We start from the raw sequence: 24,328 nt of genomic DNA, 5'->3' as shown, positions 1-24,328 counted from the left end.
AACTCTATAAACATGCACAACATAAATCACATAGAAATAATGCAGTACAACACATAACATACATATAGCATACAAATACTCTGTCACATAACTCTGATTACCTACTCAAGGTAAAGTATAGTGAGAAGACTCACCTCGCGTATCTCGACAACTCGTAAATCCCTGAAATCACTAGTGCTCGATCTCCCGAGCTATAGTCCTCCTATAACACAATACATCTCTAATTAACACTTTCCCAACTAAGGTTGACTAACCATATCAAGTCAACACTGGTCAATGGTCAACGGTCAACTCAACTCGCCGAGTCTGGCGTGGACTCGCCGAGTCTCTACGGGGACCCGATTCCTCTGGGTCCCTTCCGACTCACCGAGTCACTCACCAGACTCGGTTACTCAAACCCTTGTTCGAAATCACTGAACAACCCGCACCAACTCTTCGAGTCTGGAAATGGACTCGGCGAGTGCATTCCATGCACAACCCCAAACGACCTTCTGAGGTCAGATCTGCTTCACTAACTCATAGATCCAGTCCTTCCAAGCTTATTCATCACGTAAAGTTCATGTCTTGGCGCTCATAACACACCTAATGACTCATAAATGGTGTTTTGACCTCAAGCACAAAGACCCCAATCCAAAACCTCCATGGATTCATAAAAAGCTTGGACAAAGGGACACTCTGGACCTCCAAGGGTCCATATCTAGAACCTAACTCGCTTAAGGGACCAAGGAAGCACTAGATCTAGCCATAAAAGGGCTCAATAAGCCCTAAATCAACATGAACATCACCATAACAGAGAATGGTTCGAAAATAGTACCTCAAACGTGATGTTTTGGACCTCAGATCTTCAGGAAGTTGATCCTCTTGTTTCCCCTTGGCTATTGCTTCCTTTCCCTTGCTAGATAACACTTCCAAGGTCAACAATGGCTCCTTATCTCACTCCAAACGCTCAAGCTCACTAGGGTTTCACTCTGGGGACTAGTGAGCACAAATGACGGCCATAAGGCCCTTTAAATAGGCCCCAAACCCGAGAAATTAGGGTTTCATTAAACAGCGCAGACTCGCCGAGTCCACCAATGTGACTCGTCGAGTCCGGTCATTAATCCGGGTGAGAAATCGCGTCTCAACTCGGCGAGTCTTCGCACCAACTCGCCGATTTCTTCCACAAAACTCAAAATAAAATGAATAAATATAATACCTGAAATTCCGGATGTTACATTCACGAGGAATTATTGCCTATCGAACTTAATGGTTTCGACATCGTTTTGGGAATGGATTGGCTTAGCGCCAACGATGTCTAGATTTTATGCAAGAAGAAAATAGTGAAAGTAAACCCACCTGTGAAGGAATCGTTTATGGTGTATGGAGATAAATGTAGAGTGAATTCTGGAATCATTTCTCTAATGAAACCGCCGTGGTGTGTGATTATCCGGAAGTATTTCCCGAAGATCATCTTGGATTACCACCTGATAGACAAGTGGAGTTCATAATAGACTTGTTACCAGGAACCACGCCAATTGCAAAAGCACCTTACCGATTAGCACCGACGGAGATGAAGGAGCTGATGATGCAACTTTAGGAGTTATTGGACAAAGGTTTCATTAGACCTAGTTCATCACCCTGGGGAGCTCCGGTGTTATTCGTAAAGAAGAAAGATGGAAGTATGAGAATGTGCATTGATTACAGAGAGCTGAACAAGGCAACAATAAAGAATAGATATTCGTTGCCAAGGATTGATGACCTGTTCGATCAACTTCAAGGTTCAAGTTATTTTTCAAAGATCGACCTAAGGTCAGGATATCATCAGCTAAAAGTAAGAGAACAAGATATCGAGAAGACTGCATTCAAAACTAGATATGGACACTACGAGTTCTTGGTTATGTCGTTTGGACTAACCAATGCTCCAACAGCGTTCATGGATTTGATGAATAGGGTTTGTAATCCGTTTCTAGATAAATATGTGATAGTGTTCATAAATGACATTCTGATTTACTCAAAAAGCCAAGAGGAGCATGGCAGACACTTGCGAGAAGTGTTGGAAGTCTTGAAGAAGGAGGAGTTGTATGCGAAGTTCTCCAAATGCGATTTTTGGATTCGAGAAGTCCAATTCTTGGGTCACGTGGTCAACCAAGAAGGGATAATGGTTGATCCAACAAAGATTGAAGCTATAATGAGGTGGGAACAGCCGAAAAGTCCCACGGGGATCTGAAGCTTTTTAGGATTAGCCGGATATTACCGAAGGTTTATCCAAGGTTTTTCTTCGATCGCTAGTCCATTAACATCTTTGACCCACAAAGGAGCTACTTATGCTTGGAGTGATAAGCATAAAGAAGCATTCGAGAAGCTAAAGAAGAGGTTATGTGAGGCACCAGTTATATCTCTACCCGATGGAGTTGAAGACTTCGTTGTTTATAGCGATGCATTTGGGGTTGAATTGGGTTGTGTTTTGACCCAAAGAGAAAAGGTGATAGCATATGTGTCTCGACAGCTGAAGGAGCATGAAAAGAATTACCCGACTCGTGATTTGGAGTTGGCAGCGGTAGTTTTCGCTCTAAAAATATGGAGGCATTACCTATATGGCACGAAGTGCAAACTTTTCACTGATCATAAGAGTCTCCAATATCTCTTTAATCAGAAAGAGTTAAATATGAGGCAACGACGCTGGCTAGAATTACTTAAGGACTACGACTGTGAGATATTTTACCACCCCGGTAAAGCTAATGTTGTTGCTGATGCTCTCAGTCGGAAAGTCAATCTTGAAGGAAAAAGGCCAAGAGCGTTGAGAATAGAAGTTGTCTCGACAATTGTGGAAAGTATAAAGAAAGCTCAAGAGGAAGCTTCTGAGAAGAATGACCGAAAGGAGAAATGTTTGGGAAAAACGTTGGTGTTTGATACAAACAGTCATGGACTGAAGGTATTCCAAGTTCGGATTTGGGTACCTAAGTCCGGAGGGATAAGAGATCTTCTAATGGAAGAAGCTCACAAAACCATGTACTCGATTCATCTCGGAAACACTAAAATGTATAGGGACCTGAAACCCTACTACTGGTGGCCGACAATGAAGCTTGATGTTGCAAAGTATGTGGCCGAGTGTGTGACCTGTGCGAGAGTCAAGACATAACATCAGAAACCATATGGGAGTTTAGAACCTTTACCTGTGCCTATGGGTAAATGGGAAGACATTGCTATGTATTTTGTCACTAAACTGCCCAGAACGAAAAGTGGTCACAACATGATTTGGGTGGTCGTTGATCGATTCACTAAGAGTGCGCATTTCATAGCAGCCAATGAGAAATGGTCTATGGAAAAGCTTGCCAATTCTTACGTGAAGGAAATTGTGAGGCTTCACGGTGTTCCGTTAACGATTGTATCGGATCGTGACAACCGTTTCACCTTGAGGTTTTGGAAAAGTCTACAGGAGGAAATGGGTACCAAGTTGTGTTTAAGTACAACTTACCATCCACAGACTGATGGTCAGAGTGAAAGAACAATACAAACACTTGAAGATATGCTGAGAGCATGTACCCTGGAATTCCTAGGCAACTGGGATGAACACTTACCTTTAGTAGAATTTTCCTACAATAATAGTTTCCACTCGAGCATAAAGATATGCTGTCGTGTTGGCTTAAGGCTGGGGAAAAGCAGTTTATGGGTCCCGAGATGGTCCATCAAACCGCTGAAAAGTTGAAAATAATTAGAGAAAGAATGTTAGCAGCTCAGGATCGTCAAAAGAGCTATGCTGACAAGAAGCGAAGACCAATGACTTTTGAAGTTGGAGATTCGGTTTTGCTTAAAGTCTCGCCGTGGAAGGGACTTATAAGATTTGGTAAAAGGGGAAAGTTAAGTCCAAGGTTTATTGGACCGTTTAAAGTTTTTCAGAGGATTGGGAACCAAGCTTACAAGCTCGAGTTACCCGAAGAACTGAATGGAATTCACAACACTTTTCATGTGTGTTATTTGAGGAAGTTCACGGGAGAAGTTCTCAATATAATTCCAATTTCTGAATTGAGAATTGATGAAAACAAGAGGTTAATTGAAGAACCGGAGGCAATTGTTGACTGAAAAACTAAGAAGCTTCGACGCAAGATGGTCGAATTAGTGTTTGTCCGTTGGAAACATTCGAATGGGCCAAATCTCACTTAGGAAATGGAGAGTGACATGTTGAGTCGCTATCTGCATTTGTTTGTTGATGTGTGATTCCGGGGACGGAATCATCCTAAGGGGAAGAGAATTGTAACGCCCGCGTTTCCAGGCTAGGCATTATCATTGATGTAATAGTCTAGGTTAACCCTTGTAACTCTTTTTGAAGTATTAATGAAGAAATATTTGAGTATTATGTGAATTATGTGAATCATGTGTTTATTTTCTTAATTATTATAATTTAATGAATTAAGAATAAAATAAGCGTCAAAAGTTAAGTATAAGATAAGCCCGATATCTTTGCATAAAGTTGTAGTGGCCGAAACAAGGTTTCCGAATATATATATAGAACGCCCAAATCTGACTTCGTATGAGGAAGTTATGATTTTCTGAAGTTTCGACTTGGCAGTATGCAGCCCGAATACTCGATTTGAGATCAAACGGTTTTTAGCCGAAACAATCTAAACGAGAATCGAAGATCTCGTTGTTAGTAGAGAAACGATGAAAAGTTAGGCGAGAACGGACGTCAGACGAAGAAGTTATGAATTTATAACGAAGTTTTCCTGTCCGGGCCTACTAAAAATAAATAATAAAAATAAAGTCAAAATTAGCCGACGGAGTCTAAACGAAAGTTGTAAAGCGTAGTCTCACCTACGCGTGGATATAAAGAACATCGAAAACGGAGCTCGTATGCGAAATTTACGCAATTTAGAAGTTTGACGAGTCAAATTACGCCGAGCGTAATTTGAGTACGCCCAACGTACTCAGAAGGGTGCAAGTTGCCTGACCAATACTCGAGTGCCACCAAATGACGCATGCAGTGACGTCGAAGTACGCCCAGCGTAATTGGAAATTACGTCCAGCGTAATCCCAGACCCAGCAGCCTATAAATAGAAACCGAGATCAACCATTTTCTCTTGTTCAAACTCTTTCTTCTCTCTAGTTTTTGCCTCGATTTGCATGCCAATCATATCCCGAAGCCCCGGTATCGTTCTCGAGCCCTGAAGCAAGATCCGAAGCCCCGAGGATCCCGAAGAGCGTTATTCCCAAGCCGAAGCTCTGCCCGCGAGGAGTCCGATTTTTGTGAAGATCTTCCAGATCTATCGAAGTATACTACTTCTGCAAGTCGTAGTGTTGTCTGATCATCTTCTGATCAAGTGAGTGTATAGTCACTTTCATCTTACACATAGATATGAAGTATTTTATAAAATACGTGCTATGTGTATATATTTTGTTGTTATATGTGTGAATGTATATTCACTTTCTGCTATCTCATAGATCTGATTTATTCTCTATGAAATACGTGTTATGTGTATGTGCCTCATCTGTTATGTGGAATATGTATTGATTGAACATGCTATACTGGTTTTAAACTATGTATAAAAATAAATAGTTTTATCTACTAATATGTTGGGTAGAACATGGGTAGATAGTTGATGTGTGATAAACAGATGAGAGGCCTCGATGTTGTTTTGATTCAGTCATCTAGCGGAGTTTAGATGACAACCATGGACTTTTCTAGATAATCTATTGGAGCACTAGCAGGCTCGCCACCTGTAGGTGTTAATGAACTTGGGTGTTCATTCGCTGTACTCCATCCCCCGATGGTTGCCTTATTTGATAAATATTGCCGGGAAACCCCCGAAGCATGTGTTGTCGCCCGATGAAATATTCTTAGATTAAGTCCCTTGAGAAAAGTGTTTAGGGACGTAAAGTGAGGATAACGGGAATGGGTAATTGGGTTTTTGTTGGTTGATGAAATTAATATAATTATTTATTGTGGGTTGAGAACCCTATATGCTCACCAGGCTTCCAAGCCTGGCCCACTCAGTTTCTTTGTATTACAAGAAGTGGCGCGAGGGCGTAAGATGGATAATCATCAAGTTGTTTTGTTTACAAGTCTGTATATGTATATATTTGTTGAATGACTTGTAATGTTATCATTTATGCTTTATGGTCTGTATCGGAACATGACATCCCGGTTTTTGATTATGAAATGAAATTATATTTCTTCATGAAATGTTTTGATAAAAATCTATTTTATCATGTTTTGTTTTTGGGAACAAATTCCGCATCTCTTATAAAATCAAAAGGATTTACTCTGAAAATGTTTAAAAAGCATAAATGAAACCGGTCTTTTCTAGCCGAGATTTTGGGGATGTCACACATAACTTTTTCATACTATCTTAGATTTTAATGATCTTTATATCAATGCGTTTGTATTTTAGTTTGCTACAACTTTCGTTTAGATTACTCCCGTTAAAAAGTAATATATTTTTTTCTTACGATCTTTATATCCATACGTTTTTTAAGAAATGCATGTATGGATGTTTTTTTATAAAATTGTAAGTAAAAACATATTATATTTTAACGGGAGTAATCTTAAAATTTATAGTAGACTTAAAAAACGAACACATGAATATAAAAATCTTTAAAATCAGATATCATATGAAAAAGTTATGACGTTCAGAATACAAAACCTAAGTCAAACCACAAGACTTATGCAACCAAGCAGTTGAGGTCGTGATGGAAATAAGCATCAATAGCCCCAAACACCTCATCAATGATAGTCCCACGTTAGATGTCGTGAGAAAAACCCTAAATAAATCATTCATAAGTACTGAATTGGTACAAAAACAAAAAGAGACTTATTTTGAAATAAAAATTAAAAATATTAAGGTCTAAATGTGTACAAAAATATTAAGGACTAAATGTGTACAAATTGAGAAATATATTACCCTAATATATCATTTTTCCCGGTTGACCTGGAGTAACCGCTCATAAGGACTGAATGTGTACAGTTTAACAAGTTAAAGGAGTAAATATGGACGAAAAAAAAAACTCAGTGATCAAATATGTACCAATCAAAAAATATATTATCCTTTTAAGTCATTATTTCAAAAAAAAAACACTAACCATAGGCTAAGAGGTACAAAAAAAAATATAATAAAAAAGTTACAATTTCAAAATAAATTAACAAATGGGATTACAACACCTTTTTATTGAAGTTTGATTTAAAGCTAAAGTGTTTCATTTTAAACCATATTTTTTATTTTTTATTTAGTTTTTAAACCTAAAAAAAGTATATTTCTAATATATTTTATTCTTATAACTTACATAGATTTTTAAAAACATATTCTCTATTAAATAAGTCTTAACATACACACACACACACACACACACATATATATATATATATATATATATATATATATATATATATATATATATATATATATATATATATATCAATTATAAGTTTTTGTAAAATATGTTATCGTGTTTTATTTTTTTTAATATGTACTGATTTTTATATAAATTTGATATATACATATTAAACTTTATATTTATTATTAATTATGACAATTTAATATATAATAAGATATTACAAATATTAAATATTACTTTGTAAATTATTACCAGTAGATAAATATAAAATAGGAATATATAAAATAAAAAATAGACTAAACAGTACTGACAACAGAAAAATGGGATAGAATTAAAGATGAATGATGACAAAAATAAATGAAATAATTAACATTTGCCAATGGATTAGAGATTATTAGGCAACCTTTTGTCATAAATAAAGATGATGTATGAAACCTAAAAACCCTACGTATGAGTCTAGTTGAATCATGTGTAGGATTGAATTTTTCCCAAAAAAAAAAATTTCTCAGGTTGTAATGTTGTATGAATCATGTGGTAAGGAGAAACATGACCATATGATGAACTTTAATCAATTTTATGCCCACCAATATATGGGGTAATAAAAGCAAATGACTTGATAAGGCATGGACCATCTCCTTTAACAAGTGCAAATAGATGTAAATGCAAGTAAATTGTGCAAAAACTCTTAAAATATACAAGATTTTATGATCGGCTTCAAATGAATAAAATTAAAATAATATAAAAATAAAGGATTAATCTCTATGCTCCTCAAATTTTAATTCAAAATTTTATCTTGATAATACCCACCATGAACGACGCCCCTTGGAACTACATAGGGGTGTGCATCCCGGACCCGTATATTTCCAAGATCATGTTAGTTTATGTAACACCCCAATTTTCATATATAGATTATATAACAAATAATCGTTCCAACATCTCCCAAGATCAATTAAGCACTTACTTATAGACTAAACTACAGCGGAAACAAAATAAAATAAAACAAAGGCTTCAACTAAACAACGTCGGGTGTTACGTCTTTGCGGAATTCCTCTGTCGACTTCTGGATCAATCCTTCTCCTTGAACTTTTTTCTGCCACTTGCTAAATAGTTTCCTGGTTGCGCACATTTAAAGTATCTAAATGGGTAAGCCTAGAGCCTAGTGAGTTCGTGTTGCACATACATGTTCATCACTTAAAAAAATAAACAGTCATATAGTTTCAATAAATCATACAACACACATATCATGCAATGTCATAATTTAGGGGAACGATTAATTATCCAGAGAAAGAACCAAAGGTTCATTTCCCTTCTCCTTGAGACAACTAATCATCCATTGTACTCAAGTATTTTAAATATCCAAGGAAATGAGTATGATTCTCAATTCCCATCCTCGCCGATCACACACATCCGTCATGCTCACGACGATTAAACACCCACCCATTCCCACTAAGCATGTCACCCAAGAAAACGCACAAAAGATAAATGACTTAAAATAACATTTGTACGCAACCATACTTATCATAAAACATACTGTCAATAAATAAATAAAAACCACATAATAAACGCATGACAAACATTTATGTGCGAGCAACCACAGAACACGAAAAACTCACCTTGATGGCATTAGATCTTAACCGGATGTCGTCACGCTACTTGCAGACATGCACCCTACGTTTAACCAACAAGTTTTCTAAGGTTGTAATTCTAGAAAACATCCTACGTGTTTGTTTTGGTTCCATCACACATATGTCTCCTTTGGCCAACCAATAATTATTTCATCATATAAAACAGAATGTGCATAACAATTTTAATAAAAAAATATTATTATCTTTTTCTTCATTTTCTTTATCATTTGAAACATCAAGAAAACCGTTTCAACAAAAGATCCATATTCTTTTCTTCTTTACCCGAACAATAAAAACGTTTTGGACCATTTTATCACAGTAAAACTTAAAAACTGTTGTCAAATAAAATTTATAAAACCACCGTTAATCATCTCCATTTCATACTAACATATTTATATACTAAATCTTGAACAATTTATTATAAAGCAAGATTAAATTCACCATTTCTTTTACCAAAACATAACATTTGTTTTTCACCAAATTCGATTATTCCTTGGCCAAAAAGAGACATAGGATTGAACCAAAATACATATTAAAATCCTATAAACCCACTCAAGCAACTTAATCAAACTCAAATCGAAGAGACATACCTTAATTTCTAAAATAGCTTTGAAAACCTTCACGAACTTCAAACCCCGATTTCTCTTTTGTTTTCCCAACCTTTCTTGCACTTTTTTGTGGGCATTACACTCTATTTCCCATGCCTTTTATAATGCCCAAGTTTGTAACATTTCTAGTTAACCCAAAAGTCCAAATTTATGACACTAATCAAAGTGATGGGTTTTGGTATTAAAATTCCATAATTTCTCTATTTACTCCTACTTAATCACCATTATATTATTTTAATAATATAGTCAAATTATATATATTTATACATTTTTTTAGTTTGAGTTATCACAGCTTATCTGGTTGTATTTAATAAAAAAACACGGTTATAATATGAATAAAATATATCTGTATACAACATTATGGTTTTAGTGTAAAAAGCTTGTATTTATACAAGAATATGTTTTAATATATATATATATATATATATATATATATATATATATATATATATATATATATATATATATATATATATACATACATATATATATTGTTTCAAACAGAAAATGATTAACATTGAACGAAATTGATAAAAAAATGATGTCTGATTTTGAAAAAAAAGATAAAGTGTTAGCTTAGTGTCTTTATCATTTTTCCAGTTTTGGCACGTTATCATGTAACGTAACCAAATAGTGTTATGTAAATATGTCACGTTATCAAATACTGACACATCATCATGTTATGTTGACGGGTAACTAGGTTAACTAGTTAAGTTATCAACTTTTTAAAATTTTGAAAACTTAGTGACAAAACTGAAAATAAAATAATGTTGTCAAAATCAATTTTTTGTGACTTTTGTAAAATTTACACTATTATATTTAACAAGTTAAATTTGATTTTCTCTTTTAAAGCTCTTGAAATGGGAACTGATTAATGATCGAAATCATGCTAAGAGAAATAAATTATTATTTATAATCGTTGTAATTAATTCAAACTTTAAATTACTTATAAAATTAAAAATAGTTAATAATATTTGGAGGTATTTACTGAAATTACCATTTTTGAGACTACACATATCCTCAAAACTCTCCAATCCTCTTGAACAGCTTGTGATTTGTGTTAGTGCCAAGGCCTACACTCTCATTTTATATCTTAGAATCTCAATCATGTTTGTTAAAACCATATCGCCTCGTCAAACATATCGATTATCGGCCAATCTCTCTTTGTCATCTCTATGTAAATCAATTTCTATCATTCCCGAGCAATGAAACATTGAAACAATGAAGCAACGAAGATCGACCAAAGATGGTCATCTTCGACCCTCCACTCTCGATGAAGAACCTCCATCTCTTTCCCCGTTCTCTTTCTTCTCTTGCTTTTTTTTTTCGGAAAATAGCACAAAATTCAATAAGTTTAAACTTAACTTCTAATTTGACACGGTGTTTTTTTTTTATTTCAAATTTGACACTATATTTTCTAATTTATTACAATTTTAACCACTTGACCGGTCAAAATGGTTGTCTGTTGACGTGACATAATGATGTATCGTTTTGATGATGTGGCATATTGACATGACAATGATTTTTTTTTTCACAAAAGACACTAAGTTTTCATTTTTTTTTTTTATTTTCACATTAAGTTTTTTTTTTTTTTTTTTTTTTTTTTTTTTTTTTCAATTTTAACACTCTATTTTTTTGTTCCAAATCGAACATCATTTTCTCCACTTTTGTTCAATATTGACCATTTGTTTTGAATCTGTCTAAATATTTTTTTGTTTAAAAACCACATTTTTTTTTATAAATACAAGTTCTTTTTACATTCAATCCATAATATTATGTATAATTATGTATTAGTTATATTATAACTGTATTTTATATTAATTATGCAACTTTAAAATTAGTTTGGAGATGTAGAATGCACAATCAGATAAGCTAATATGATATTGGAAACACAAGGTTTCAATGTTCGCTTTAATTACCAAGGGACCATTCGTTGTATATATTTGTGATTTTTGGTTCTTATAGGTATGCTTCTTTATTTTACATTACAATAGTGCATGAAACATAATATTATAATATAATTAATACAAATTTATACATAACATTATGGTTTGAATGTAAAAACCTTGTATTTATATTAAATATGGTTTTTAAATGAAAAAAAAATATATTTATACGGCTTCAAATGTAAAAAAATCAAAAAAAAATATTTATACGATTTCAAATAGAACAAAAAAATAATTTCAATAATCTCCGACTTTGAAGAAAAATCAAATGAAGTGTCATGTCATCAAAACTAAACAAAATTGAAAAAAATGATAATCAATTTGGAAAAAAAAACTAAGTGTCAAAATTGGAAAAAAAAAATGAAACATTTGTGTCAAATTGAAAAAAAATGAAAATTTAGTGTCTTTTGTAACAATGTTTTTTCAATTTTAACACGTCAGCATGTCATGTTATCAAAATTGACACGTCACCATGCCACATCAGCAAACAACCGCTTTAACCGGTCAAATTGTCAGAATTGTAACAAATTGAAAAATATAATGTAAAACTTGAAACAAAAAAAAATATAATATCAAATTGGTGTAAACTTAATGATTTTTGTATTATTTTCCTTTTCTTCAATACCATAAATAAACACATTGTTGCTCATTTCTCCTTTGTTTCTTGCTTTTACCTATCAAACATAAGAAACAAATATCTATTGTCTTCTCGACAATCAATTAACCAACAATATCACTAATTTATGTTGATATTTTGATGAAAAGAGCTTGGAAATAAAGAGTAAAATGAAAAACTCCAAAGAAATTATATATTATTTAAAACCTTTTAAATTACTTGATAATTTGTTGAGTAAGTGATATTAGTAGCCCTCCAAAGAATAAAATATTTTTTTAGTACGGCGGAAAATTCATTAACCAAACTAGCAAGAGGCTAGAAGTCCAAAACAAGAAAACAAATTAGACAATAGCCATCATAGGATTTTGGAGTCACTCAACCCAACTAAACGACCCCTTATATCTATATTGACACCAAGAGAATGTTTATGTGACAATACAATCAAAAACCACATATTTATTAGAGAAATTTTTACCAAAGATAACCTTGTTCGTGAACAACCAAATATGCCACCATGTGACAAGGAACACAGCTTCAAGAAAATCCTTTTGAAATTTGGAAATCCGAATACTATCTAACCACGATAACCAATCTCTACTACAACATATCATCGTTCTTAAAAAAACTAAAAGTTTAATGAAATGAACGCTGAGTGATTTATCAAAAGTTGAAAAGAGTTTAGGGACTATTTTTAAAAGTTAGATGATTTTTGAATAATCCATAAGCATGTAGGGACCATTACATTGACCAAAATTTACATAATTGACAATGGTATAAATACAAAGACTAAAAATGACAACAACCAAAATGCAAGGCCTAAATTTGAGCCAAAAGAAAAATAACCACATCAACATACAGAAAATATATGTTGAAACGTAAATAAACTCGATTTTATAATGACATGAACATAAAAAATATGTAAATAAATTTATATATTTTGTTAATTAACGAAGGAAAGTTCAAATAATAAAAAGAGTATTATATATGACCCGACTCAAACATAGGGAAAATACATAAAAATTGTAACATTCATAACTAAGGTAATTTACATTTTTGACCGAAAGTATGAAATTTAATTGCAAAATGGTCCCATGGCTCCATAAGTAAGAACGTGCCACTTTATGCGTATGTTGGTCGTATGTTTTGGTACACAGAGCGTACTTGGCAAAAACCAAAACCCTAATTTTTAGGGTTTAAACCCTATTTAAGCATCACTATCTTACTGAGACCCCTTCATTCATCAGCCTCCATCTGAAACATCCCGAAAATACAGTCCAAAATTTTCGTTTTAAAAATTATTAGAAAACCATAAACCATCCATAATCATAAAGAAAATCATGTATCATGCATCAGCAAACATCATATCAAATACTGTGACAAAAACATATGAGAAAATATTAGAGTAATCTCCCAGGCCAGAAAGACTGTGGTGTGTGCCATGCTGTCAACCCGGGCCCTTCCCTTTGTCACTTGAAGTACCTGAAACCAGAATTGAAAACTGTAAGCTCGAGGCTTAGTGAGCTCCCCCAAACTACCACATACCATACACATAACATATAACAAATAGCATAACTCTGGGACTACTCCCAACGGCATCGGGACAAACCCAACATCGTCTTACCCGACATCGGGCTCACCCCAGCATCAGACTCGTCTGACATTTGGCTCACCCCGGCATCGGGCTTACCCCGGCACATACACAACATAACATATATCACATAACATAATCACATAATCTACATCGGGATTACCCCGACATCGGACCGAAGCCCAAAACATATAACATATAAACTAGCATACATCGGGCTTGTCCCAGCATTGGACCGAAGCCCGGAACACATAACACATAACATATAACATATAACATGCATGAATCAAAAATACATCAAGCATACATAGCTACTTCTCGAGACCGCCCCGACATCGAACCGAAGTTCGGAAACATATAATTTGCATTGGGCTAACCCGACATCGGACCGGAGTCCGGCATACAATAATTACATAAACGGGCCGGCATTGGTGCCTTAGACCCATTCCTACTGGAGGGAAATTCACCTCTCAATCTGGCTGCTGAAAACTCGTGCAAGGTAACTCTGTCCGCTACTCCAGCTACTCTCCGGCTATTATGACCAAATAAACACTTAGTCAGAAACCGAGAATCCTTCTAAGAGAAAAATGACTGTTTTACCCCTTTTTGATCTAATTTGGGCCATGACCTAGGCCCAATCCTTTCTAGTCCTTCCAAACTCATTAAAGCCCATTAAAGTCCCCAAATGACCCAGTTTTCTAAATTGGGCCCAACTCCTCAAATGGGCTTTCCTCTCAAGCCCAACTAGTCCTTGGGCCCTTGACTGACTTCTGAAGGCCCATCACGGCCCAACTATTTCTATGTCCAAAGCTTGGCCCAAACCGAGGCCCAACAACATAAAGCCCACTGTCTGAGCGTATGTTAAGCGTACCCTTCTGTACATTGCGCGTATTGCTTGAATGGCGTGTACGTTGTGCGTACTGGCGTGTACGCCCAACGTACTCTCATGTTAAGCAATTTTCTCCAAAACTGCTTAATCCCTTAAGACACTACATCCAAACTACAAATCTTAGTCCAATACTTCGTCCTAACCCATAAAGTCGATCACTTGGTGGCTTGCAACCCACCAAATGAACCCAACTCTAAAAATAGCAATAAACTTCCATGGAAATGGCTAGATCTCATGCATGGCTACATAAAGGCCTCAAAGCTTGCAACTTTACTGCTAAAGGAACACTTTGAGCTTCAAGGGTGGCAACCCTAAGCTCAAAAACGAAGTTGCATGAACAAGATCCATTCGTTGGACCTAAAAAGGTCCAAAGCTTCAAAACCCTAGTTCTAAGCTTCTAGTTCCAGATCCTTTGGGTGCGAAAAGATGAACTAGTTCCAGATCCTTGAGTTCAAGATACTCAAGTTGTAACGCCCTGTTCTAAATTATTCATTTATGGAATTTCAGAGGCCAAGGCTAGGGGCATTTCGGTCCTTTATGAGTCTTAGAGCGGTTATTTGAAAAGGTTTCGGACCGGGGTGTGTTTCCAGAAGCGTGGGGCTTCTCGCCACCTTTTCGTGGATATAAAGTTCATCGGAAACGGATCCAGAATGAAGGAGTTATGACACTTTGAAGATATTGGCAATAATGGCCCTTAGGGAGAAAAGTTCGCATGGAAGGCCATGCATGCAATTTGGAACGCGCGTGGATATGCCCATCGTAAGCTGGGTTACGCCCAATGTAATGGAGCAAGTGATCGCGGGTGTGGGCAGGCGTACGCCCAACGTACGAGAGGTACACCCAACATATGCTCAGAGTCTTAAAACCCTATTTTGAGGGTGTGCCACTATATAAGGAACATAATGGCTCCAACTCTAGCCTCCTTATCAGCCTCCCCAACTTCAGAGAAACCCTAGAACGCCCCAACCCTTCATTTTGTGAGATCTTGACCTTGGGAAGCTTATTTTGGTGGTTTAAAGCTTGGAAGAGAAAAGAAGAAGAGTGGCAAGGAGGAACCTTGGAGGCCAGAGCTTATAGATCTGAGATAACATCATCTTCTGGAACACTTTGAAGGTATAAAGCTCACAACTTTACTTAAGGGTGCTTAGATATAGTATGGTTTAGTTTTTGGTCCAAAGGTGAAAGCTTTATGGCTTAAATCCGATTTCCAGACCAAGGGTTGCCTCCCTTGGTGCTAAATGACTCCCTAGAACAGAAAGTTGATATCTTGATGGTCCAAATGAGTTCATGCATGAGTTAAGACCTTTTTCCATGAAATTAGATTATGGTTTTTGGAGTTGGAGCTTATATGAGTCATGGAAGCCATAAAGTAAGCAACTTTATGGTTTAAGACATGAAATAAGACCTGGATCTGAGTTTGTAGCCTCTGAATCGGAGTATTAATCACTTAACGGAAAGATGGCTTAACAGGGTTCTACGCTGAGCGTACGTACAGGTACGCCCCGCGTAACGCTGCCAGTTGGGTTTCGAGCATTTGGGCCTCGGTGTGGGTTGTGCTTTAGACTATAGGTCTTTGGGCCTTAGTGGGCCATCAGGAGTCAGTGATTATGGTCCAAGTATATGTGTTGGGATTAGGGTAAGGCCCAAAAAAGGGATTAGGCCCAAGGCAACAAATTGGGCCAATAGTGGGATTGGGAAGCCTATCTAGTGTTGGGCCTTTTATATTATGTTTGGCCCTTAGTTATGGACCATATTGGGGGTAGGGGTAAAATGGTCATTTTACCCTGAGAAGAACTATTGCATTGTGCTAAGTGTTATTTGATCTTGGTAGCTCGGGGAGCTAAGGGAGCAGTAGTCGGGGAAAACTTCAATTAGCAGCTAGAGGGTTATCAGCAAAGTTTAGTAGTGCAGGTGAGTTTCCCTTTGTGTGAATGGGTCTACGGCCACAATGCCGGTCCATTTAGTTATGAGTAGGAAGACCCGGGGGTTAGCCCTAGGCACTGTATGCTAGTATGTTATTCCGGACCGAGGTACGATGCCGAGCGAGTGCCTGAGGAAGGTTTATGTGTTAGTTATTCCAGATCAAGATCTGATGCCAGGGTAAGCCCGAGGAGAGTTGCATGTTAGATTATACTCATTGTCTGTGTGATACATGTATGTGCCTGGTAGGGAGGTGAGTGTGGCCGAGGTCCCGTATCTCGCCATTAGCAGAGTATGGAAGGGGTTCCATATCTCATTAGTAGCAGAGCAGGGACGAGGACCGAGTTAGGAAAGTAGTGAGTGTGGGCGGGGGCCCGTATCTCATTATCAGTAGGAGTGTGGACGGGGTTCCATGACTCACTAGTAACAGGACAGGGACGAGGCCCAAGACAGGCGAGGCCTTAGGACAGTAATGTAGTAAGGTATGTTCAGTTTATGTGTTATGTGCTATGGTTATATGTTTGCATGCGTTTAGAGAGCGGGGCCCAGAGACAGGCGGGGCCTAAAGTAAATCAGATATGTATACCGAGTGGGGCTCGAAGCCAGGCAGGGCCTGGGATCGAGCGAGGCCCAATGTAGCGGGCGAGGCCTGAAGTAGCGGGCGTGGCCCAGTGCTTGCAGTATGTGATTATGCATGGTATGTGGTAGGTTAGGGAACTCACTAAGCTTCGTGCTTACGGTTTTCAGTTTTGGTTTCTAGTACTTCCGGTAGCGGAGGGAAGAGCTCGGGATGATCGCATGACACACACACCATTGTTTAGTCGGCCTGGGATGTTTTACTCTGATAAAATAAAATAATGTTTTGGACATGATACTCTGATGTGAAATGTTTTCAATGAATGATTGACATTTGTGGTTTATTTACTAAATTAAAAAAAACGAAATTTTTTGTCATGATTTTTGGGTCGTTACACAAGTACTTATCCTCCAACTTCTCTTCACTTCTTCCAAGCCTTTATTCACCAAAAATGAACTCAAAAAGGTCAAGCACACACAACAATGGAGTATGAGGCGAACTAGGGTTTTCTGAGGGTGAGGGACTGGTGAGGAGCCCAGAGGGGAGGCTATAATAGGGTATTTATATGTCTTAAACCCTATGAATTAGGGTTTGGCATATGCCCGCGTACGCTGGGCGTACCTCTTGGTACGCTATGCGTACACCCTCGAGTCCCTCGAATCCAATGTGTCACTACGCTCCACGTATTCCAGGTTATGCCCAGCGTACGGCTTATGGGCAACCCAACTTCTTGGCCCATTTTTCTACAGTACACCCCAAAAGGTCCATTGTCCTAGAGTTAGCCCAAAGCTAATATTAATTTACATTATTTCAATAATACCTCGAGAGATGGATGTTACAATTCACCCCCACTTGAATCAGACTTCGTCCTCGAAGTCTGTTGCTGCTAAATCCGGAAACAACTCCGAGTAGTGCTCCCCCATCTCCTCCTCGGACTCCCAAGTCCACTCTGAACCCTTTCAGTGTTGCCAATGCACCCTCACTAACCCGACTCTCTTATTTCTCAGCTCCTTCGTATTGCGATCCAGGATTACCACTGGCTTCTCAATGTAATTCAGGGTGTCATCAACCTGAATGTCCTCCAAGGGTACTACCGCTGACTCATCTACTAGGCACTTCCGTAGCTGAGAAACATGGAAGGTGTTGCGGATCTGGCTAAGCTCGGCTGGAAAATCCAATCGATATGCCACCTTGCTCACCCGGGCAATGACCCTGAAGGGGTCGATGTACCTGGGGCCCAGCTTGCCCGGCCTCCAAAACCGGATAACACCCTTCCAGGGTGACACTTTCAGGAGGACCATGTCGCCCACCTGAAACTCCAACTCCGAATGTCATATGTCGGCGTAACTCTTCTGCCGACTCTAAGCAGTCTGGAGCCTGCTTCGGACCTGCTGGATCCGCTCCGTGGTCTTGAGTACTACCTCCGTACACCCCCATGAACCTCTGACCGACCTCACCCCAACATATTAGGGTCCTACACTTCCGCCCGTAAAGCATCTCGGAGGGATGTCGATCTATACTAGAGTGGTAACTGTTGTTATACGAAAATTCCACTAACAGAAGATACGTATCCCAACTGCCACCGAAATCCAACACACATGCTCGAAGCATATCCTCGAGATTCTGAATCGTCCTCCCACTCTGTCCGTCCTTCTGAGGGTGGAAAGTGGTGCTAAAGTGGAGACGGGTACCCATCTCGTCATGAAACCGCTTCCAAAATCTGGAAGTAAAACGGACATCTCGATCTGACACTACTGAGACAGGCACTCCATGCCGTGCCACCACCTCTCGTACGTAAATCTCGGCCAACTTCTTGGCCGAGATGCTCTCCTGCATCGGTATAAAGTGGGCGTTCTTGGTCAACCGATCCATGATGACCCATATCGAATCGACCCCACGTGCGGTCCTGGGAAGCTTAATGATAAAGTCCATAGTAGTGTCCTCCCACTTCCACATGAGGATGTCTAACAGTTGCATCTTGCCATGCGGCCTCTGGTGCTCTACCTTGACCTTCATGTAGGTCATACATCTCTCCACGTATCAAGCTACGTCCCGCTTCATGCAGGGCCACTGGTAATTGGGTCGAAGATCTTTGTACATCTTCGTCGCCCCTGGATGGATGGAGAACCTAGACTTGTGGGCCTCATTCATCAATATATATCGTACTCCACCCTAGTACGACACCCAGAACCTTCCATGCAGGGTTAACAACCCACGATTGTCGTAATCAAAGGAGGCCACCTGGCCTATGATCTGCTTTCACTTCCGGCGCTCCTCCTTCAGGCCCTCGACTTGCGCCTCTCGAATCGGCTCCAACAATGGAGTAATCACTGTTATCCTCAGACATATGTCTCGGATCGTGGCCGCTACCGCCTTGCAGCTCAAGGCGTCAGCCACTACATTGCCCTTGCCCGGGTGGTAAAGGATCTCACAATCATAGTCATTCACCACATCTAACCACCGACGTTGCCTCATGTTCAGATTTGTCTGATCCATGAGGAACCTCAAACTCTTATGGTCTATGTAAATGGTACAACGGACCCCATAGAGGTAATGTCGTCAATTCTTGAGGGAGAAAACCACCGCCCCCAGCTCTAAATGGTGCGTCGGATAGTTAGCTTCGTGAGGCTTCAGCTGCCCCGAAGCATAAGCTATCACATGACCCCGCTGCATCAACACTGCTCCCATGTCTGTGATCGAAGCATCACATTAGACTACGAAATCGTCTACACCCTCCGGCAGGGTGAGAATCGGCGCTTCACACAATCGCTGTCTGAGCGTCTCGAAGGCTGTCTGCTACTCAGGACCCCAACAAAAGACTATTGACTTCTTGGTCAGTCGGGTCAACGAAACTGCTATCTTGGAGAAGTCCCGGATAAATCTCATGTAATACCCTGCCAAACCCAGGAAACTCCGAATCTCAGATGGAGACCTCGGAATCTCCCACTACATCACGGCCTATATCTTGGCCGGATCTACCAAGATACCCTTCTGGTTGACGAGGTGCGCAAGAAATTGCACCCCGCGCAACTAGAAATCACACTTGGATAACTTCGCAAAAAGTCTCTCCCTCCTCAGTGTCTTTAGCACCTCTCTCAGGTGCTCCTCATGTTGCTTGTGAGTCTTGGAGTAAACCAAGATGTCATCAATGAATACAATTGCAGACCAATCCAGCATCAACCTGCACACGCGGTTCATGAGGTCCATGAACGCGGATGGAGCATTGGTGAGCCCAAACGGCACCACCACGAACTCATAATGACCATAGCGGGTCCTAAAAGCGGTCTTTTGCACATCATCATCTCTGACCCGCATCTGGTGATATCCGGACCGTAGATCAATCTTGGAGAACCAAGATGCCCCCTGAAGCTGGTCAAACAAATCATCTATTCTCAGGAGTGGGTAACGGTTCTTCACCGTTACCTTGTTCAGGTCCCGGTAATCTATGCACATGCGATGTGACCCGTCCTTCTTGTTCACAAACAGGATCGGGGCTCCCCATGGTGAGCTGCTCGGTCTGATAAAACCCTTGTCTAGCAGCTCTTGCAGCTGCATAGACAACTCCTACATCTTGGGAGGAGCTAACCGATATGGTGCCTTGGCTATCAGAGTCGCACTAGGGACCAAGTCAATCCGGAACTCGACCTGTCTCTCCGGAGGTATCCCAGGTAAATCCTCCAGGGATACATCTGAGTACTCTCGCACCACAGGTACATCATCAACCGTTGCCTTACCCTTATCCCGGGTATCCATGACATAAGTGACGTATCCTGTGCAACCCTGCTAAATGTGGCGCCTCGCCCTCGCTGCTAAATAGAAAGTGGGTTCGTGTTGTGGCCTCTCGCCCTGGATCACTAACTCTCCCCCACTAGGAGTGAGAACCCTAAACAACTGCTACTCACAGTCTATTACTGCCCTATTGGGGCTCAACCAATCCATACCCACTATAACCTTATTCCCATGCAGGGGAATAGGAACCAAATCCATAGAAAACTGTTAATCAAATAATTGAAGTGTACATCCTCTGTGAACCCTCATGACCCTGACGGTCCTGTCATCTGCTATCTCTACATCCAGTGGACAACCCAGCTCCCCCGGAGCTCCTACAAATCGCCGGCTGAGCGCGAGCGACATAAAAGATAGGGTGGCACCCGAATCGAACAATACGAAAGCTGATATACCGTTCACTAGGAACGATCCTATAATAAAATATGCAAACATAAGCAACAAAAAATAACAATAAATAGATGAGAGAAAGATACATACCCGTCACCACATCAGGAGTTGCTCGTGCCTCCTCTGCAATGAGCTGAAAAGCCCTGCTCCGCGCCGTAGGCAACTCAGCCCGGCCCTGACGGTCATCTATAATCCTCAACGTGGCAGGAGAAGGCATTGCCACCTTCCCTGCAGCTGCTAAACTCGGGCACTAGGACCGGTTGTGTTCCCTCTGATTGCACTGAAAGCAAATCAGATATGATGCTATCATGGTGGTGGTAGTGGTTGTGCAATCCCGGCCCATATGACCAGTTCGGCCGCACTTGTAGCAGCCCGAACACCCCGCCTTACACGTCCCCTTGTGCATCCTGCCGCATTTGCCACAACGGCCATGGCTCTCCTGACTCTGAGATCTGTGATCTGATACCTTGGGCTTCTTGCCCAAACCCCTTGATTGAACCCCTTCTGGTTTCCTCTTCCTCTCCATCTCTAAATCCAACTCCCTCTCTCGGGCCCTATCAATCATGTCCTCCAACGTCTTGCAGCTGAAGCGGCTCACAAACTGTCTAATGTCACTCCTCAACATCTCATGGTATCTGGCCTTCTTCATCTCCTCGTCCGCCACATACTACAGAACAAGTAGGGCTCTCTCTATAAACTTGGCGGTAATCTCCGCCACTGTCTCCATCGTCTGCTGGAGATCCTGGAACTCCTTAGCAAGCTGCTGCACCTCAATAATATGTGCGAACGCAGCCCTAAACCTGGTTGTGAATACACCCCGGATCATCACATTCAATACTGTGTCATCACCAATGGCTCTACCAACCTTCTCCCACCAGTCACGTGCCCTGTCCTTCAGAAGACAGGACACAAGCCTAACCTTGTCCCCCTCGGTACATCTGCTAGTGCGGAATGTGTTGGCGACATCCGCCAACCATCTAGTACTCTCAATGGGGTCCCGAGCCCCGTGGTAGTCGGGATCTGCACAATCCCTGAACTCCTTGAAAATCACCGTGCGCGCCCCCATCATGGCCGCCACCTCCGTGCGAAAAGCACTCACTCATCCAAAAGCTCAAGAATGCCCTCCTTGATCGTGCCAAATATCACAGGAGTCTAGTCTAGTATGATGCGCATAATCTCCGAGGAGATGAACTCCATAGTCTGCTCATCTAACTGCTTGGCTCCAGAGCATGAGCCTGATCCCTCTCCGGCACCTAAGCTGCCAACTGCTGGTCTAGGCCGCAAAACCACCATTCTGAAAAACACATCATAACAAACTTCAGTTTGAGTTCACCAAGTCCCTGAGCTAAGATAAGACCAGGGAACTTATAGGCTGAGATACCATTTCCATAGTTTGAGTTCAGACACCCCCGAAAGTTTGCCCAAATCCATCAAACCAAGGATCTGATACCAAATTGAAACATCCCGAAAATACAGTCCCAAAATTTCGTTGTAAAAATTATTATAAAATCATAAACCATCCATAATCATAAAGAGAACCGTGTATCATGTATCAGAAAACATCATATAAAATACTATGACAAAAACATATGAGAAAATATTAGAGTAATCTCCCATGCCAGAAAGACTGTGGTGTGTACCATGTTGTCAACCCGAGCCCTTCCCTTTCCCAGTTGAAGTACTTGAAACCAGAACTAAAAACTGTAAGCACAAAGCTTAGTGAGCTCCCCCAAATTACCACATACCATACACATAACATATAACAAATAACATAACTCTGGGACTACTCCTAACTGTATCGAGACGAACCCGACATCGGCTTACCCGACATCGGACTCCTGCCCAGCATCGAGCTCACTCTGGCATTAGACTCATCTGGCATTGGGCTCATCCCGACATCGGGCTTGCCCCAGCATCGGGCTTACCCCGACACATACACATCATAACATATATCACATAAAATAATCACATAACCTGCATCGGGCTTACCCCGTCATCAGACCAAAGCCCGGAATGTATTAACATATAACATATAAACTAGCATACATCAGGCTTGCCCCGACATCAGACCGAAGCCCAGAACACATAACATATAGCATGCATGAATCACAAACACATCAAGCATACATAGCTACTTCTCGGGACCGCCCCGATATCGGACCGAAGTCCAAAAACATATAATCTGCATCAGGCTAACCCCGACATCAGAATAGAGTCCGACATACTATAATTACACAAACGGGCCAGCATTAGTGCCTTAGACCCATTCCTACTGGAGGGAAACTCACCTCTCAATCTGGCTGTTGAAAATTCGTGCAAGGTAACTCTGTCCGCTGCTCCAACTATTCTCTGGCTATTATGACTAAATAAACACTTAGTAAAAAAACTAAGAATCCTTCTAAGGGTAAAATGACTGTTTTACCCCTTTTTGATCTAATTTGGGCCCTGACCTAGGCCCAATCCTTTCTAGTCCTTCAAAACTCATTAAAGGCCATTAAAGTCCCTAAATGGCCCAATTTTCTAAATTAGGCCCAACTCCTCGAATGGGCTTTCCTTTTAAGCCCAACTAGTCCTTGGGCCCTTGATTGACTTCTAAAGGCCCATCATGGCCCAACTATTGCTATGTCCAAATCTTAGCCCAAACTGAGGCCCAACAACATAAAGCCCATTGTCTGAGCGTACGCTGAGCTTACCTTTCTATACGTTGCGCGTATTGCTTGAATGGCTTATACGCGGCGTGTACTGGCGTATACGTCCAACGTACTCTCCTGTTAAGCAATTTTCTCCAAAACTGCTTAATCCCTTAAGACACTACGTCCAAACTACAGATCAGAGTCCAATATATCATCCTAACCCATAAACTCGATCACTTGGTGGCTTGCAGCCCACCAATTGAACCCAACTCTAAAAATCGCAATAAACTTCCATGGAAATGGTTATATCTCATGCCTGGCTACATAAAGGCCTCAAATTTTGCAACTTTACAGATAAAGGAACACTTTGAGCTTCAAGGGTGGCAACCCTAAGCTCAAAAATGAAGTTGCATGAACAAGATCCATTCTTTGGACCTAAAAAGGT

This window comes from Lactuca serriola, chromosome 4 (assembly GCF_051521515.1).
Source record: "Lactuca serriola cultivar US96UC23 chromosome 4, Lser_US96UC23_V15, whole genome shotgun sequence".
NCBI lineage: Eukaryota > Viridiplantae > Streptophyta > Magnoliopsida > Asterales > Asteraceae > Lactuca > Lactuca serriola.
The sequence above is the reverse complement of the archived record's forward strand: the minus strand, read 5'-3'. Positions refer to the sequence as shown.